Source organism: Apodemus sylvaticus, chromosome 12 (assembly GCF_947179515.1).
Source record: "Apodemus sylvaticus chromosome 12, mApoSyl1.1, whole genome shotgun sequence".
Lineage (NCBI taxonomy): Eukaryota > Metazoa > Chordata > Mammalia > Rodentia > Muridae > Apodemus > Apodemus sylvaticus.
The window spans coordinates 18,884,410-18,890,275 of NC_067483.1; the positions used below are offsets into that span (position 1 = coordinate 18,884,410).

At 42.5% G+C, this 5,866-nt stretch overlaps 1 non-coding gene across 1 annotated transcript; it reads left to right on the forward strand.

Moving 5' to 3' along the window:
* The first annotated feature begins 1,064 nt into the window (after positions 1 to 1,064).
* LOC127697958 (small nucleolar RNA SNORA17) lies at positions 1,065 to 1,196 on the forward strand. Its single transcript, XR_007980623.1, has one exon. It is a non-coding gene; the product is annotated as a small nucleolar RNA SNORA17 (small nucleolar RNA).
* The last annotated feature ends 4,670 nt before the right edge of the window (positions 1,197 to 5,866 follow it).

Below are 5,866 nucleotides of genomic sequence, written 5' to 3' on the forward strand. Positions count from 1 at the left end.
AGCAAAGGACACCATCAAAAGGACAAATCCGCAACCAACAAATTGGGAAAAGATCTTCACCAACCCTATATCAGATAGAGGGCTAATATCTAATATATACAAAGAACTCAAGAAGTTAGACCCCAGAAAACCAAATAACCCTATGAAAAAATGGGGTACAGCGTTAAACAAAAATTCTCACCTGAAGAACTTCGGATGGTGGAGAAACATCTTAAAAAATGCTCAACTTCATTAATCAGCAGGGAAATGCAAATCAAAACAACCCTGAGACTTCACCTTATACCAGTCAGAATGGCTAAGATTAAAAACTCAGGAGACAGCAGGTGTTGGTGAGGATATGGAAATAAAGGAACACTCCTCCACTGCTGGTGGGGTTGCAAATTGGTACAATCACTCTGGAAATCAGTCTGGTGGTTCCTCAGAAAACTGGGCATGCCACTTCTGGAAGATCCTGCTATACCATTCCCGTGCATATACCCAGAGGATTCCCCAGCATGTAATAAGGATATATGCTTCACTATGTTCATAGCAGCCCTATTTATAATAGCCAGAAGCTGGAAAAAACCCAGGTATCCCTCAACAGAAGAATGGATGCAAAAAATGTGGTATATATACACAATGGAGTACTATTCAGCCATTAGAAACAATGAATTCATCAAATTCTTAGGCAAATGGATGGAGCTGGAGAACATCATGCTAAGTGAGGTAACCCAGTCTCAAAAGATCAATCATGGTATGCACTCACTAATAAGTGGATATTAGCCTGGAAAACTGGAATACCCAAAACATAATCCACACATCAAATGAGGTACAAGAAGAGCAGAAGAATGGCCCCTGGTTCTGGAAAGACTCAGTGTGGCAGTATAAGGCAAAACCAGAACAGGGAAGTGGGAAGGGGAGGGTGGGAGAACAGGGGGAGGGAAGGGAGCTTATGTGACTTTTGGGGATTGGGGGACCAGAAAAGGGGAAATTATTTGAAAGGTAAATAAAAAATATATCGAATAAAATAAAAATACATCGAAAAATGGCATCCCTTTAGATCTATATTTAATGAGAATTATGGTGCTGCTCCTTGAGGCTTTGCAAGTGAAGTTGCTCTGTGACATGTGCTTTAGTAGGTGGCAGAGAGGAAAGAGGTCATGCCTATATTTAGTGTTCTGAGCTGTGAACATCTGAATGATTAGTAGCCTAACATTTCCTGAAAAAAGGTGAGCCTGAGATGACCATCATTCTGGCACTAAGGCAGACCTAGGATGGGAAGCAAGGTGGAGACTAGATGATCTATGTCTGGGGCCATGGGTCCTGGGTGAGGATTAAGTCAAACATAACTACCAGACTGGTATCATGGGGCCCAGACAGGGAGCTAGTCTGAGATGACCACCAGTCTGGTGCCCTGCGGGGTTGTGGGGCAGACCATGATGTAGATGACCCATGCCCTGCTTGTAATCATAATTCTCCTGATCCTATTCCTGAGAGAACCCCAAACACTCAGAGACCTTGAATACCCCTAAGAAGACTAAGTACGTTGTAGAGATGTGGAAGAGATAGAGAAACAGAAGGATGAGGGGACAAGGAAGAGAAGTAGAAGGTGACAGAGGGTAGTGAGAAATAGCCTGATGTTAGTAGTTGGTGATGCCAGCTGGGATCATGGTGGGATCCTAGTCTGAACTGCCAGTGGAGCCACATTTGGAACAACTGCCCTGAAACAGCAGGGATATAAGCAGCAGGGGTTTAAGCAGCATGGGGTATTTACCACCAAAGTGCAGGCAGATGTCCCTGGTCTGGCCTGTCACCTGGGGCTTGGGGGGACATGTTCATGGATTATGAGCTGTGTCTAACTGTCCTTACCCCTCACTTGGACATCCTGGGAGATCTGGCCCTGGGGGTATGGGATCCAGAGAGCTGATCTTGCCCCTAGCTAGTTGTACTGGAGAGAGTGTCCCCTGTACTTTGCAGGACCTGTGGAACACTGGCCCTGAGGATAAAACTGTGGGACAGCTGGCCCTGCTACTGTCTCCTGTAAGGTGGCAAGTACTAGAGAGTGATACCCTCTTCTCATTTCACGCCTCTCCACCTGCTGAAGGTGGCCGACCTTGCCCTATGGTCATGAGAGCTGGAAGCTGGCTCTGCCCCTAACTAGCTGCAACAGTCAGGAGAGCAAGCCCTGCACTTCATCTGGGTAGCACAGTAGAAGTGAACCTGATGGTAGGGGAGAAGGTGAGTGTGATAGAGCTGGCCCCGCAACTTCAACTTGTCTGCCTTTCTGCTGTGTGTTCTGATGCCCTGTCCCACTGGCACCCTTTGCCAGTTCTGACAGATGTGAGAACTAGCATTGGGGTCATGAAAGCAGGGTAACTGGCTCTGTCCCTAATCAGCTGCCGCAGTCAGGAGAATGGACACTGCACCTCACCTAGGCAACAGCAAACTGTCTCTGGATGTGGGGGTTGCAAGGGAGCTGGTCAGGAAGGCATGAGATATAGGGAGCCAGCCGCTCACCAGCTCATGAAGTTCTACCCCAGCATTTACCCCATCAGTGAACTGCTGGAGAACAAGAAGGAGCTGTTACTACAGATCCAAAACTACAGGATCTCCATGACAAAGGCAACAACAGGATATCCAAGAGGAGTCCCAGTGAGGTTCCAGTACTTTCAGTGATAACAGAAGGCAGACACCTGGTACCAGAATGATGATGCATTGAAATGAACATTTGCAGTCAAAGAAGTGTGAATAAAAGGGAATCCTGTGGGACACATTACAGTTTTCACAATGAGATGTTTTTTCTCTGTTGAGGATGAAAGGTGGAAGGCAGGTATGAGTGGAAGGAATAGGGTAAATAATGTAAAATTCACAAACAACAAGTAAAAACGAGAGAGAGAGAGAGAGAGAGAGAGAGAGAGAGAGAGAGAGAGAGAGAGAGAGATTGATTGAGAATTAGGGTGACTTTATTTGGATGGCCTCAGAGTTAGGTCAAATAAATCCTCACTCAGTCTTGGTGGGCCACCATGGGCCTGGTCTTCTGGATTATTGGTTCATGACTAGGATTTTATGTATGTTCATGTTTGTCTATCTTAGAAGTTCAGACATAGTTACATTGGGAATTAGGCCTTCAGAGCATCTCAGCCACATCTATGTGGGAAAGAATATGACATGTGGTAGAAGCCTAATCATTTAAAGCTCAGTCTCCAAGCTGCACTCTGAGGCACAGAGGTGAGGGCTTCTTCATGTGAGCAGTAGGTAGTAGATAACAGGGCAGATCATCTGTCTGGGCAATTCTAGATCTTCATGATTGTATGGCTTCAGCCAGAATACCAGATTTCTCACTTGTAACATATATAAAATATTTATTTTTACTGCAAAAGGCTGATGTAAGCTTTGGTGATTCCATGCACATAAAATGATTAAAACAGGCTTGGCACACTAAATGCACTGAATAAATCATTCCTGCTCTATTTCCCCTTCCATATTACATGCAGTTATATTTCTCGGTGGTCTACCTTGTTCCTCTGACTGCTCTGCCTCCGTTATATGGACTGAATTGAGCAATGAAAATCACATTCTGACCTTCTGGGAACTGTGAATACAGTAGCAAATGTTTAAGAGCATGGACATAGATGTAGATAAGACATTGTCAGGGTCCATGATTCACCAAAGAATGGCACCCCAGACTCAAATAGTATGTAATCGCAGAGTGTTTTATTCTGCACAAGTCCAGCATGCTGGGTTCTCCCATTACCAAGACAGAGAGACACCCAAGTGAGATTGCAGGCCTGATTAAAAGCACATTAGGGAATCTGGGGGCAGGTGATCTCTATGTTAATGTTGGGTCCATTTCTACAGACATTCCATTACCAGGCTGTGGTGGCTGGAAACTTACTGGGGAGGTCTGAGAACTGTTACTGAGGAAGTAGCTAGGGAAGTAGCTGGAAATTCTTGATGATGCATTGTCCTTTCCTCAGGCCAGGTGGCAGGGCAACTTCTATGTCCTGGACTTGCCTAGAATTGGCGAATTCTTAGAAACAGAAATTTGGGCCTAGTACTATTAACTGTCAATTGGAAGTCTGTCATGGAATTAGCCTAACCTTCTCAACGTAAGTGTAGACTTTACCATTACTGTAGTGAGGCCATATTTATGCCTTATCAATACTGACCATTTACATACTAACAGTATGAAAAGTCAACATATTAATCACCTCAATCATTTTAAGTAGAACATGCAGGTATCTTTTGGAGGGGTGTATTTTTGTTCAGAAATATTTATTCTTCTACTGCAAGAAGTATCATCTTAAAAATACTTTTTCAGAAGTGAACTTGGGTTTGAGTTTATCCATAATTTACCTTTACCTAATTTGACATTCTCTAAAAGACAAAAAAAAAAAAAAAACCCAAAAATACAAGACAACAACAACAACAAAAAAGCAACCCTACAGGTAGACAGATGTTTCATGGAAGAGGAGGTTTATACAATAAGGCATGGTTGCTTCTACATTAAAATTTAATACCATTTTGGTTCTTATCAGTGAAGGAGCTTGTGTTCCTTTGTGCCTGTTTCACTTTTTTTGGCAAATTATTTTACTATTTTGACATTCAGTTTCCTTATCTCAACATGAAATTATTATGGGAGGCAGAACAGTGCTCATCCCTCAAAATAGTCACCTCTTGAGTCTTGTAATATATGTATCTCTCCATAGCCTCTGGAGAATATAGCCAGCCTGCACTGGGATTTATAATTGTAGACCTCCATAGAGATAAGATAATGAAATTGTATTATTCTAAGCTGCCAAGTTTGGAAACTATATCACAGTAGGAGCATGAAAATACTATGTCTAGCTTTGTAGTTTGTGAAAAAGATAAAGCACAGTGTTTGGTAAGCAGCAAACATCTGGTGAATGCCATAATTTTTCATTCATTTATTTATTTTTGGTATTTCTTTAAAGATTTTATTTATTTGTTTTATACATACATATGCTCTATTTGTATATATGCCTGCATCCCAAATGATCCCATTATAGATGGCCGTGAGCCACCAAGTGGTTGCTGAGAATTGAACTCAGGACCTTGAGAAGAGCAGAGAGTGTTCTTAATGACTCAGCCATTTCTCCAGCCCTCTAGTTTTGGTATTTCAAGACAGAATTTCTCGTTTTAGGTCTGGTTGTCCTGAAACTCACACTGTAGACCAGGCTAGCCTCCAGAGGGTAGGGATTAAAGGCATGTGTCACCATCACCTGGGGAAGTGTTTCTTAGATTTAATTTGTTTTGCTAGAGCTATATTCTAATCTTTCTAAAAATTTGGAAGGGACTTACTTATAAATCACAAAGCACATGGGGCATGGGGAGGAACTAGCCTGGGTGCTTTCTGGATTCTGGCTTCCCAAGCATACAGCATTTGTGAAACAACTCACTCAGCCTGGCTGAGCGGCAGCCTCCCCCATAAATCCAATGCCATCGCCATATTATTCTGAAATGCTATTTTCACAATAACAGCTTCAAATGGTTAGAAAGCTTTTTAAACATTCCCCTTCCATTAAATACATGCTTCAGACAAGGCTTCCAAATGTCCAGTGATTCACAAACACCTTTAGGTAATATCTTCAAAGTAAATTCCTGCCGCTGATTGACAGAAATGAACTCCTAGGGTGTTAAAATATACATCTACACTTTATTGCTGTATTCACTCAAGCACTTTGCAATGTGGAGTCAAATCTGCTAGAATAGCCCTTTGGACATGTTTGTCTTGTTGGATGTGGAATGTATTCATTTCTGACTGTTCAGGGTGTAGTTTGCATCTCTTTAGGGCTCTCAGTTTGTATTGACATCTGTTATAGATACTGTCTGACTAACGAAGCTGTTTTTATTTTCTTAAAGCTTG